The following is a 13,518-nucleotide window of genomic DNA, read 5'->3' as shown; positions in this document are numbered from 1 at the left end:
CGAATTTTCGTAAAATTGATTCATTATGACCCTGTGTGCTCGATGTAATTTTACATCTGTTTCACCCGTCTGAATTATAATAATTAGTACCGCTAATTTGTACCCGCACGCATTATCGCTTGTTTTTCTCCTTAATCACCGCAAATTTCCTCTTTCTGGTAGGTACGTTGTAATCACGATCCTTAATTATCTCGTTATTAGCATTTGGGCTTCGCATTTGCATTCCGGTCGGCGTTGACCAATTTCGCGCGCGTTATTTGCGTTTCTTCGGCGTGTGCCGGCAATGCAACACTCGTTATTGTTTATTCGACGGACAAACCATTCGAATATCGGCCGTTACGCGTGCATACGGCACCCGGTTATGGACTAATCCGCAAATGAAAAACGCCCGTGTCGCTCGATTTGATCGGGTAAGATCAAATCCGATGTAATCGGAGAAACGGGAATTACAACGTTATTGTGCGCCGATCGTCGAATTTCGACTGGCCTGTGTAACACGACAACGCTGCCTGCCTGCCTGCCTGCCCGTGCGCCTGGGCAACGGGCGCAAACTTCTGCATTCGGGTCGTGTAACCGGTTGTTTGAGCATCGTAACGGTGATATTTCTGCGCGCACGCGAATATAACATAGAGATTATGGACGGCGCTATTACGCGCGTGCCGCGCGTTATCGCGCAGCCCCGCCTGTAATCCCGCCGCTGCGATTGTTTTTAACGGCTTTAATCAGCGTCGAATATATTCCGTCCTCGCGTTAAATTACGCGTGTTGCTGCGCGAGGGTGTATTTATTAAACCTCCCCCTCCACCCCGTTCTCCCCCTTTTCCCGCAACGGCGAAATCAAAACTGCAAATTGCTACGAACCGCAAATGAACAAGTCAAATCTATCTGTGCGACATATATATGTATATACATATATGTATGCGTGAAAAAATAAAATCTCTTCTTTAATTAACCTGGTTTGGAGGCGCAGAATCGTGAAGATTATTATGCTTTTATGTTGGCCCTCAAGATAATTGTTTCAAGGGAATTGTACAATTTTTTTCATTTTTGGTTTACGGAAATTTATTTTAACATACACATTTACTTCATCGCGCGCGGCAACGTTTTAATTCCACCTGCTTTCGTCACGCGGTGACGTACTTTTTGACTTCGTTAAGACCAAAAAATTGGACAGAGCCGAAATTCTGTGAAATATATTACAGCGAATGCTGTAAACGTATTTCACGGACGTGAAGCACGGTTATCGCATTGACGCCGCTGCTAAACGTTCGAATTATAGCAATATTTACCGACTGGAAAATTTTTCTGGTCTGCGCATTTATGAGAGGCAGAGAGGCTTAATCAAATTCCACGCGCTTCAATCAATTTTTGCGCTCGGCATTGTGCACGACGGCCTTTATTTTTTATCGCACAGTTTTAGGTACGTGTGCGGTACGTGTGTATTTTTTTTATATTTCGTTTCGCGAGTGTGTGCGCGTGCGTGCGTGTAATAACGCATTTATTTCTACGCTCCGGCTCGTGATCGTGTATTCGTTACAACGGCATTATAACGAGATTAATGTTTACTCGGGAAAATTCGCCCGGTAAAAAGTCGCCGCCTGGCTCTTCGAGCCGATTTGCCGTACCGTGGATGCCGCGTTTATCTTGATAATAAGACCTAAGGGGGTACAACCATGCGCGGAAAAGCTGGCACGTATCCAATATTCCCCGGGACAAATAATCCCAGGTGTTTGCCAACATTGTTTAATCTCGCGTGACGCTATCAAATACACCCGACAAATCCCCCTCCTTCCTCCCCCCCCCTATACCGCGGCGCTAATTCGTTGTTAAATGACACGGCCGCGGGACCCGCCGCGGAAAAGTGTAATCGCGCCATCCCGGTGAAATCAGGAGATTTGCATGTTGCGCTATCGCTATTACCCGGTCGCTGCCATCGTCGAATATTTCGCATTTTGTGTTACGCGTCACTGGAATTATTACGATAAGCGAGCGGGGAATAAAAGCCGTGACAGCATTAATGGACACGCATGGCAAGTAGTAATGCGTTATAAACAGGAACGGTGTATTTTAGACGAAAATGTACGTTCAAATTAGAAAAGGTCAAAGTTTACGCGTTCTTTATGAAATCGCGAATTGTTTTACGAAAATGTCTAATTGCGGTTAAAGAAAATCTACATCTTTATTGTTGGGAGCATTTATTGCTCGTAATTTTATTCAAGTATTGCAATGGCAAGAGTTTGCTTTCAAGGTAATTTTACGTTATTTTTGTGCCGTGTTAATAATTTCAACATTCCTATTTAACAATCGCATAGTGAACAGAAGTTGCATTTTTATATTTCACGATGCTCGCTTTACATAAATTGTATCTTTCTTAATAATATGCTGCCGTGTATAAGTTTTAGCGAGTTGGGCTGTTGACTTATGAAGATTAAAATTTATTTGAGTTAGAAACATTAAGAACACTGAAAACAAAGACAACATTTGATGCAGTAAAGCATGAACGTATTCAAAAGGGATTTGAAAAGTTCAATCCGCCTGAAATTACTTATTTACTTTTCAGTTTTTAATTATAAAATACAACTTTACTTTTAACTCTCAGAAAATTTTTCTTCCTGTTAAATAATATCTGAAAGTTTTCTGTTAGTATTTTTGATTTTTGAAGATTTTTGAAAAACATAGAATATATGTTTTCAAACAAATAAAGGCAACATTCTCGGTTAAGATTTGAATACAAAGAATGTATTCCAAGCTTTAAAGAAGCAATTTATTTATAAATTCAAACAATTGCTGTTAATATTAATATAACTGATAAAAATCTTTCTTCCCCCAAAAATTCTGGATGCACTCACGCATTCGAAATAACAGTTTTACGTTGTTCTTTTATGGCTAATCAGTCACGCTCCGCGTTGTAAAATTAAACGAATATTACGAAATACCAAGAGATCATACAACACATAATAAAGTCGCGTAAAGCATCTGGAACCATCGCGATTAAACTTGTTCGCGAATGCGAGTTTGCGGAGATCGTTACGATCTTGTACACCGTTTTATGCAACGTTGCTTTATGTTATTGCTTTTCATGTTGCGATTACACAGATTGTGTCATGAATTATTAACTCGGGGAGACCATATAGTTTTTGTTTCGTCGTAAACTTTTTTTTCCGCGTTGGGACGTGAACGTGCGACTAGTGGGAGCCTGGGCTTCATGGAGAATGTATGCTTTGGAGATGCAGCTGCAACACGCGCCGAAAATAGTGAGGCTTAATGTTTAATTTTAACATTTATGGAGTAAAAGTTTGCGGAGGCAAGAGATTTCAGTTTCATCAATCTATAATTTGGCAACGCACAAATTAGTAACGAGTTTAAAGTTATTGTTTAACTATATATTGCTCGTAGACGAACGTGTCTTATTTTTTTATGTCAAATTTTTTTCAAGGACATTATTCTTTTAATACGTGCTTTTAATTAAACATTACCCGAATAACCGAATAGTTTAGCCGCCTGCATTTGAATGCTGCATTCGCATAGACGTGTAATAGCACGAATCGCAAATTGTTTAACGCTCCGGCGTTGTTATTTATTACGCGGTTTGCGGAGGCGCGCGCCGACCGCGCGGCCGTGAGGAAACGCATCGCGAAACAACCCCTAATCGCGCCGACGTGCGGATAACGCACGGAATTTCCGATGCTGCAACACACCGTGCTGTCGCACAGCCGGCTAAATTAACACTGACGTGCGAAACGAGCCTTAATAGCGTCACGCGCGAGTGCGACGTCGGGACACCGCGTGTACGCGCGAATTATCCGTGACTTTACCGATGTTCCATCGCCGTTCGTTTTTTTTTTCCGCGGAGACACTGATATTGCATTGCATTATTTCCAACTCCATTCGCGTGAGAGATGCACCTCGAGTGAATAAAATATACTCATTCTTGCGCACCGGGACAAAAATTATTAATTTGATAGAATTTTTCAATTTAATTAAATTGCTTTTGTTCGAGTATTTATGTACGAGGCTCGACTTAAAAAAAAAAAAAAAAATGCGATGTTTGTTAATTTATAGCAGGAAAACTCGCGAGGGTATTCGCAAACGATACACTTCATACAGTTCTCGATGCACCCTTTGTACGTACTCTGGTTTTTCTCTCTATTGTATCAAATTTGGGTTTAATCTTCCGTATATTTGCCATTGATCGCTGCGGCTCTTTTAGTCGAGTCAATTTCAATTTTATTTACCTGCCAGAATAAAAAACGATTATCTTGGCTGAAGCGCGCGATACCCGCCCAATTTCACCCAAAAGAAACGATTGCTCGATGCAGATCTCGGTGATTAATCACGCCGCCGTTGTCGCGGACGCGACTGCGCCGCGCGCCGTAATGTATGACGTAAAATCGACGCTCGATATATAAAATCCCCCGCGCGCATATCGCATTGCGGCCAATTTCACTTGTTGTTATCCGGTCGTACTTGTTACGTCTCATTAGTCGTAACATTCGTCTTTCTTACTTGCCCCGCCGGATCCGCGCAATGTGCGTTCCACGAACGTAATGCATTGCCTCCGCTACTCGTTACTCGTTACGTCTTACGTAGGTACCGGGGCACAGGAATTGCAACGGGAATTAAATTACAAGAAAAGTCCGCAAATGGTTTAATCAAAGTCTCGCTTTATCTCTTATCTTAGCGTAGACGCCAATATCGTTCGGTGTCGAAGACGCAGTAGTCCCGAGATATACTGTAAACAGAAAAAAAAAGTAATATAGCCAATAACATATGTAATTGTTGGCTGCCAACTACATAAAATACTCAATACAATAATATTTACTGTTAATGCAAGTACAATGTTGATACTGCAATAGCATATATTATTGTATTGAGTACACGGAAAGAATTTTCTCTTAAAAATTATCCTGAAAATCGTAGTAATTGTAGGACAACGTAAACCTTGAAGAATTTTACTATATACCTGCAGTTGGCAGATACACCAAGTTTTGGATCCAGTATAGACTTTACACGGCTCGATAGACAACGGAGGAAAACGTCTTTTTTACGCGCAAAGTCCCTAACTGGGGCTCGACCGTAACGTGCGCGAAACGCTTATCCAGTTATGCAAATCTCTACGGGGGTTTGCCCTTAAAATTCCAAGTTTCGTACGCGGGCCTTTTTACCCGGTCGCCGGCGCTCAGCCGAGTTTCAAGGCGCGGAGAGAAAGAGAGACTTTTTCGTACCTTTACCCGACTGACAAGTTTGCCGCAGTTTGCGCATTCTGCCGTATCGTTGAAGTTTGCGATTCTCTGTTGTTCTTCCGTTCTCATCCTCTTATTTCCGCACGTCGTCGTTGCCGTCGGACGTGGCACGGTGATATTTAAAATTTATACCATTTTCACGTCCGCAACAACTTGTCAAACACTATCGCTTTATTTCCTGTTATGATACGATCAACGTTCTTTTATAGTCGAATAAAAGGCAATTTTGAAACTCGTTTCACGGCTGATTTTATATCTGTTCTGTTCGAGTTTTTTTTTTCTGTTAAATTTTATCTGCTGTAATATAAAAAGGTTGTTATTTTGATCTATATTTAGTATGTATTTTATATCAAATATTATTGATCTGATAAACCGTTACGTTTTTAAGAAAGCAATATTTGTTATTTGTTTTTGATTAATATTTATCTGTCAAATATTTTTGATAATTTATACAAGAAAAGCATTGAGGGGCTTAGTTATTTGCAAAAAATGGTAGCGGCAATTTAAAACGGTGTTATTGCTTTCAGACAGATCGAATATCGTGTGTTTTGAGTTTCCGGTGACATGCCTTCAATGTTATCACTGATAATGCTTTCTAGTATTCCGTGGTTCTATAAACAATAAATATTTGTTTTGGGTGAATTCGCAATTGGTATCGCGACCGAATTTTTTGCGATGCAAACTGCATCAAGAAATTGTACGTGTGAAATATTGTACCAACATACAACGTACAAAACACTGAATGGAAGTAGAAAAATAGAAATAAAATATTTGTGTCATGCGTATGTGATGAGTGTAAATATATCAAATCTCTTTAATTGCGCAATTTTTTATAAAATTTAGGATTGTACAAAAACGCAAAGATTCTTTATATTATTGCAAAATAAAATATACTAAAATTCAACCAGAGAGTAAATATGAGAGAATATTTTTTTACTTTCGACTTTTAGCATCAAAATTTAATTTTGATTTAGTCACCTAAAAATGTTTTGACAATATCAATTAAAAGTTATCGAAATTAAAAAAATTGAAGGCATGTTAAGTATAACTTTTTTCTTAATCAATGGCATTTTGGTCGCGAATATTTAATATTAAATTTGGCTTTGAAATTAATTTTGAAACTAAAGAAGAAAATAAAGAAAAATTAGACTTGTGGTAACTTATATAGCGAAAAAACTGTTTTCCCGCAATTTTAGGCAGGTAATATTAGAACAAGTAAATGATTCTAAATAAATTTTTATTAGTATACCTAAGTAAAAAAATTTGACGTAATTTGTATTACTATTTTCTCATCAAATTAATAAATAAGTATTATGCTTGTATGCAATGTAATGACTTTTAAATCAATAGAAGTTTAAATTTAATATAGAACTACAATCGTAAGAAAAGAACAATTTATGAATTTTTTTTTAAATTTTTGATAATATTTTGAAATGTGACACGTACAAAATTTTAATCTGCACTGTTCAGTGGTTTTATCGAGTGGCTTCTGACATCGAAACAACTGGCGTTCTCTTTGCGCTCGTTGTTCAGAGGACACCCGGTGCATCCGCAATGTTTCATACGTACGCATACATAAGGGAAGGCATTTATCGTATGCATTGCGTACGTGTAAACCGTGCATCTCCAGGATGCGAGTGCCGGTTCTTTGCACGTAGACGGTCATATGATATGTGCGCGCGCGTGTGTACGTGTGTGCGGAATTGCATGCAAATGCACATCCTTTGCGCGCCATACCCTGCGCAAAAATAATGTGCATACACCGAGAAGCGCCTGCGCCAGCCTGCATTATGCCGAATCCACTTCCGTTTTCTTCCCGTAATCTTGGTCGCGCGCGCACGTTATGCTCCAGTCACGTTCACCGTTTTTACGACCGCCTGAGGCGGCATTTTGCGTTTTGCTCAAGTAGCGCATTTCGGTTTCTTGCGCGAGGAGCAGCGGCAGTAAGTACGCATACGCAAGTAGCGAAGACACGTACGAAAAACGATCGCGATAAGTTGAGACAATTTATTTACCGCGCAGTGTAACTTAAAATCGTTTTAATCGTCGAATAATCATGAAGAAATGTAATCCGATTCTCATGACAAGCTTAGATCAAAAGGTTCTCTGCTCGGATCTTTTGTGTTTAATAAATAATTGATTTTCGAGGTACTTTACATCTAAAAAAGATTCCGTTGTAAGTGAGAGTAATTTTATTTTTACGATTTTTCGTTAAATTTATTATTAATTAACGTGCTGCTCCGAGAATGTCAATCTTTTCTCCCTCTCTCGCACGTTGCTGTATTGCAGCTTCCTCTTTTGAACGCCAGGTATTGTGTACTATTATCGAATTATTGTTCCGATGAAAATTGGAGCATAACGCGAGAGACATCGCGGAGAAATACCGTTGTATAGTATCGTAAAAGGAGCTATTTTAACTTAATGTCACAGTAACTGGAAACCTCAGTTGAGTTTGGTAACACCATCGCGTACACATGCTCACATGTGGATTCTGGTTTATCGGTTTCGGTCTTGTTTAACGGCGGTTTCCGCGGCCATCGAGTGGCGATCTCGCAGAAATTTTATTAACGTTTGCGCTTAAATGAGACTAGTTGTTCTATGAAGTAGAAATTGAAACAAAAGTTTTATAAGGCATTCGTGCGATTAATTTTTTTTTTGCGTATTGTCCATTCTCGAGACGAGCTTTCTACGTGCTGGAGCATGAAAGTAAGACAAACATGACTGGGAGAGAATTTACATTTTGTATTTATAATTAAGTTGAAAGGTAAAGAGTGGAATTACATCTCGGCGAAGTTGCGCAGGTCGAAGTTGAGCGAGGTCACGGATGAGGAAGAAAGAAATGTAAGATACGTTTGTGATATTCGAAGTCGTGTTTAATTCGTCCAATTTATTTAGTACGCTATATCGTAGTAATCTCCCTAAGAGAATAAGGATTCAATCACAAATCAATCGGTAAATCACAGCTATTTCGACGTGACATAAATCTAGGTGAGATCTATACAGACGAGCGAGTGAATCTGTAAATTCACCGGAGAGAGAAACGTATGCCGGATATAAATCGTATGAACGTCGACGGAAATAATATACGTATCACAGTAAACACAGTTACAGTAGGTGGATGCGCCGAGGGGAAGAGCTAAAAAAAAAAAAAAGAAAAGAGAAAACATTATCCCTCCTGATAATCGTAAGACAATCGATAAGCTGTACGCTGTCGTAATAACTTTGTCGTTCGATTCGCCGGTTTAGCAAAAACGTATGGTCTAACCTATAAAATATATCCAATGATATATATAATATATGTATATATATACGTACGCGTGAAACACTCCGACAACTTACAGTGGCAATTATTGCAATATATAATAATATATATATATATATATATATGTATATCTATATTCTTTTTATATTTATATATATATATAATCTTTGAATCTCTCTTTTTTTTTCTCTTTCTCCATATATTTATCTTACAATTAATGTTACTTACATAAACGTACATTCACGCGATTCTGTGCATTGCACTTTAAAGCTCCAACCGCCTCGCAGGCAAACCGCACGCGTATAGCGTCCGGGTAGTTTGCACACGCGGTCGGATTTTCTCTCTCTCGCCTACCCCTCGAAGGGGGAGGGGCGGGGTCCTTACATTATCTATACTTACATTGCACGAAGAGCAGTATTTACCGTTTTCACCTTCAACGCTCACGTCATGGTGTATGGTCAATTATGCTAATCGCTGACTGCACTTAATCGAAATAATTAATTGAGTACTCCGCATCGCGAGATCGCTCCTTTTATGCATATATATATATATATATTTTTGTGTGTGTGTGTGTGTGTGTGTGTATGCGAAACGTCCCGTCGCTGTATCTTCTCTTAGCAGAGTACATTCTGCATTTAATATGAGTTCTCGATCTGTTCGTCTCTCATTCTTTAATACGAAATCGAGACTTTCCGCGGTATTTTTAAATTTCCATGTGTCGAGTGTCTAATACTCTGTAATTAATATTACGTTAATTTTAATTCTAATTAATATTGGTAATAGAGTTGTAAAAGGAAATCTACTTGGGATTTAATTAGAATTAAATTTGCTGGGAAAGGGCGTGCTCGATGTTTATCATTAAAAGATTTGGCGAGCGACGGGACATCTTGTGTACGTGTAAGTGCCTTAAATAGTATTACTTTAATCTTTCATCGTGATCATGTTTACCGCTACAGTGTCGCTAGCACAATTTTTATTTGAGTTACCACAAATCGCAGTAGTGCATCCGTGAGCTCGAAAATACGAAACGCGACGAGGGCGGGAGGTGGATACCGTTCGCGTTGGATTCCGTTTCCGCAATATTCCGTGTTGCTTAGATTCTTGACGGATTTCACGTACATCCGTTTTTCTCTCGCGTGCTCGACAATTCGACCGGACTCGTTGGATCGATCTGAACTTATCGCTGGTTCAAATTAGTGCAAATTGATGTAATTTCGACTGTGTCCGGGCGAAAGTAGGTAGAGACGTTAATTCGTTTTATTAGGAAAGTCGCCCAGTTTCCTCGGAAAACTGACAATTCTTAACGCAATGGAGAGATATAATTGGGGATCTCTCGAGTGCCCGGGGGAAAGTTTAATCCAACTCGAACCGTAATCCCGTGAACCTTCCCTTCCTTTTCAGGTGCTGGCGAACCCTCGCGATCCACGATTACACCGAACAAGTACTTTTTGAATACGCTACACGTACTAAGGAGATTCGATCGTGGCTCGCGACGGTCCGCTCCTCTATAATTACAGGGGGGGGGGAGGGGGCGATTAACACTTGAATTAATTAAATTAATACTTTATCGATTTACATGTTAAACTCCGTATCGCTAGACCGGGACCCTTTATTTCCTATCTAACGCTCTCGTAGACCGGCAGCGTACGTTTTTGTGTGCGCCATGTATGTGTGTGAGTACGCGTGTATTTAACGCGTCCGCAGGGTGCCTGGATGAAAATTTCGCCCGTGATCCACGGGCGCGCCCGATAATCCGGCCAATCGATCGCCCGGCTGGAATTACGCGGGAAACACGCGAAGCTGCAAGAACGAACGTATATACGGCCGTTTTTCCGCGACTTTTTGAGGTCGTAGGTCTCTTTTCCACCGCTATATAATACGGCTATATTCGTGCGCGGCGAGTAACGAAAGAAATCGGCGAAACGTGCGAAGTAGAGAACGCGTTTCGAGTACGATACCTTTTTCACGGGTCGCTCTCGATGGGCTTGTCGTTCCATAAAATCGAGATATCGATCGTGCCGCGTGGGCACAAAGGGATTCCACTTTGCTCTTCGATCCACGATTTTATCGTGGATTCGCTGACACGCCCGGCGAACAGAAGGAATGTTTACGGCTACGTTAACCCCGACCGACGTGTGCGGGCATATGTAGATTCGCGGGTACTCGTGATAAAAAATAGCTTCCAATTTATTCTCTTGTTCCTCCCAAAGATTGATTTTAACGTACGTGACTTTTTGGACCGAGCGACGTCGAGAATAATTTTTTTCTCTCTCTTGGAATACGTTTCCCTATGAATATATGAATTGATTTTGATAAAAACTTCAACACAGACAGTTATCTTAAGCAGTTATCTTATACAATACATTGTTGATATATATATATATGGCAGTGTCAATTTGAATGGCTAAGGTTTCAGTTTTCCTGCCGGAGATTCTTTTATTTTTAATAGAAATGACTATCTTAGCTATACGTGCGTCTTTATTCCTTAATTCTTTAACGCTAAATCGAGAAACGTAGAAAATCGGAGAGTCCAGAGGAGTTAAAATACGTGGAGATATATCAAGTTTTCGAGATATGAATTTTGCATGAGTTTATATTTAATTAATGACAAACACGGGGAATGGAAGTGGATCGTAAATATTCCGGGATATATTGTTTTGGGCTTTGCTTACATCCGTAAAAATAGTATTCAACAACGTACATGGAGAGAGATAAAGTTTCCTCGGGAAATCCAGTAAAGGATTCCGGGACGAGACGCAAATTTGCGGGATCCAAGCGGGATCTCGAGAACATTCTCCAGTTGAAGTCTTGCTCGTCTCCGAATTTTGGTACTCGACAGACTGTAAAATTGAAATATCGACCTGCACTATCAAAATACTGCCGCGGATAAATCTTCTGGTTTCTTCTTCTTCACGTTAGAGTCTTCTTTAGAATTTTATGAAAAAAAGGGCTCTATCGTTTTTTAAAATAAATATCAAATCCAAATTTATGCCATATGAATCCGTGTAATTCTTTTTAAGAAGGCTTAATATCATTTTTCATGTCAAAATGTACATTTGAATTTCAAACGTGAATAATAAACCCGATCGGAAAAATTGCCCCGGTTTTTTTTTTATCCTGGCAAAGAAATACAGAAATTCTTGCATGGAAATTTTGAAGGGCGTAGCCTCCGTCGTCGAAACGGGAATCGTTTTCCGCGTCTAAGTTTCCGCTAGGAATCCATTTAAGTCTTTCTGGAGAACGCGGAGGATCTAGCCAGCGCCAAAGAAGATCCTCGAACCTGCCCCGGGCTTTCGCGATTCGACGGGCCGTAAAATTGGGATATCGATCGATCGAGGCCGCGGCGAAGAAAATTCCTACCGCTGTCGATTTAGGCGTTCACCTGGGACCAGCTGCGTTTCGCGACACCAATAACGTTAAGCAAATACAGGAACTTTCGGCGGCGGGGATGTATCCCCATAACGCTCGCGATATTATCGAAACGATATCATATAATTCCGACGTGATTCGAATATCATTCGGAAAATATTACGCCTGAATTGTTATGCGTTTGCCAAGTGACGTGCTCGCGCACGTTATAGTCGCGTTTGAAAAGGGGGAAAGGGGACAAGACGATATTAATATTTTATTTTCGGAGAAGGAAATAATATTTTCAATTAAATTATGTAATTAGGAAAATGAAGCGTTTTCTCGCTTTCTCTCGCGCGCGATAATAACACTTAATATTCGCCCTGATATGTATAACTCGCGCGAAATAATGCACGATTACACAAATTGTTCAATTGGAGAGAAATTAACTGTGCCAATGTTGAATTGATAGTGAATTTTCCCTGCAATGTCTAAATTGCGAAAAATAATAATTTTCACAAATGCAATAACGACGGTGAAACGACGTTTTAATTGAGAGACGCGTCAATCCAAACGTCCCGAGATGAACTGCTCTTATTATTACAAACGCGAAGCGTTTCGATTTATCTTTAACGAAGCGCGATAAATGCGTACCCTGCGTGACTCACTTAAGGGAAGAATCTGGTTCTCCGTGAACTTTTTAACTCTATTAGAATTTTATAACTCTATAAAACCGAGTGTTTGTTGAATGTCAGAGAATGGAAAAATATTTTATAGCGATGTACGCATTTGTTGGTACAAACCACGAAAGTGCATTTCAAACCGTTCTCTTGCTTTATTATTTATCATTCTTTTACAAGCAAACTTTAATATTTAATAATGTTACTTTAAACAACTAGGATTTTAATATTATGAAATGTTAAGGTAGTAGACACAATAAACTGCTACCATTATTTTTGACAATTCTCTCCATCGCGCGAATAAATTCAATAAGAAAAACGATACGCGATGCATATGTTCCAGTGATCAAACATTTAAGAACTAATTCTTATTGAAGGCAAAATGTCTATATAAAATTAATGCTTTTTCGTATCTTTATACATATTTAATAAAAATTATATTATGTTTTATTTAAGAGAAAAAAGGTTTTAAAGAAAGGAAATAAAAAAACTATATGGAATATACTTAAAGAATTATTTTTAAACAAAATATTTCTTTTAAATATTAATTAAGAAGATCTTTTTCTACAAAAATTGCTTGCTTTTAGTAAAATAATTAAGTTTTAAAGTTAATTATTTTATATAATATACCTCAGCTCCTTTATTAATTATTATTTAATTAAATATTACATAACGATTTTTTTAGAAGGAGAAGGATCGTTATGTAATATTTAGTTATATAACGATCCTCGAAACTTTTAGTATATAAAAGCATAATATTAAATAAGTTAATAATTAAAAAAAAATACATCTATATTAACATTAATATATTTCATAATTGTTCCTTCGAAATATGGTCGAAAATGGGGACGTGGCCGGCTACATTTTAGCAGGACAATATTCTTGGCACTTCGGGAATGGCTTTTGAATACGCGCGCCATAATTTTCCGCGTAAAGATTCACGTAAATGTTACGCGTACGTAAATGTTACAGGCACAAAGATTCGC

The 13,518-nt window shown here is 39.0% G+C and overlaps 1 long non-coding RNA gene across 1 annotated transcript in view; it reads left to right on the top strand.

The window, feature by feature from the left end:
• LOC118644168 overlaps nt 1–13,518 on the top strand; it is a 203,069-nt gene that overhangs the window by 48,109 nt on the left and 141,442 nt on the right. The window lies entirely within an intron of this gene.

The sequence above is a fragment of the Monomorium pharaonis genome, chromosome 8 (assembly GCF_013373865.1).
Source record: "Monomorium pharaonis isolate MP-MQ-018 chromosome 8, ASM1337386v2, whole genome shotgun sequence".
Lineage (NCBI taxonomy): Eukaryota > Metazoa > Arthropoda > Insecta > Hymenoptera > Formicidae > Monomorium > Monomorium pharaonis.
Note: the sequence above shows the minus strand (reverse complement) of the source record. Positions and strands in the feature narration are given on the sequence as shown.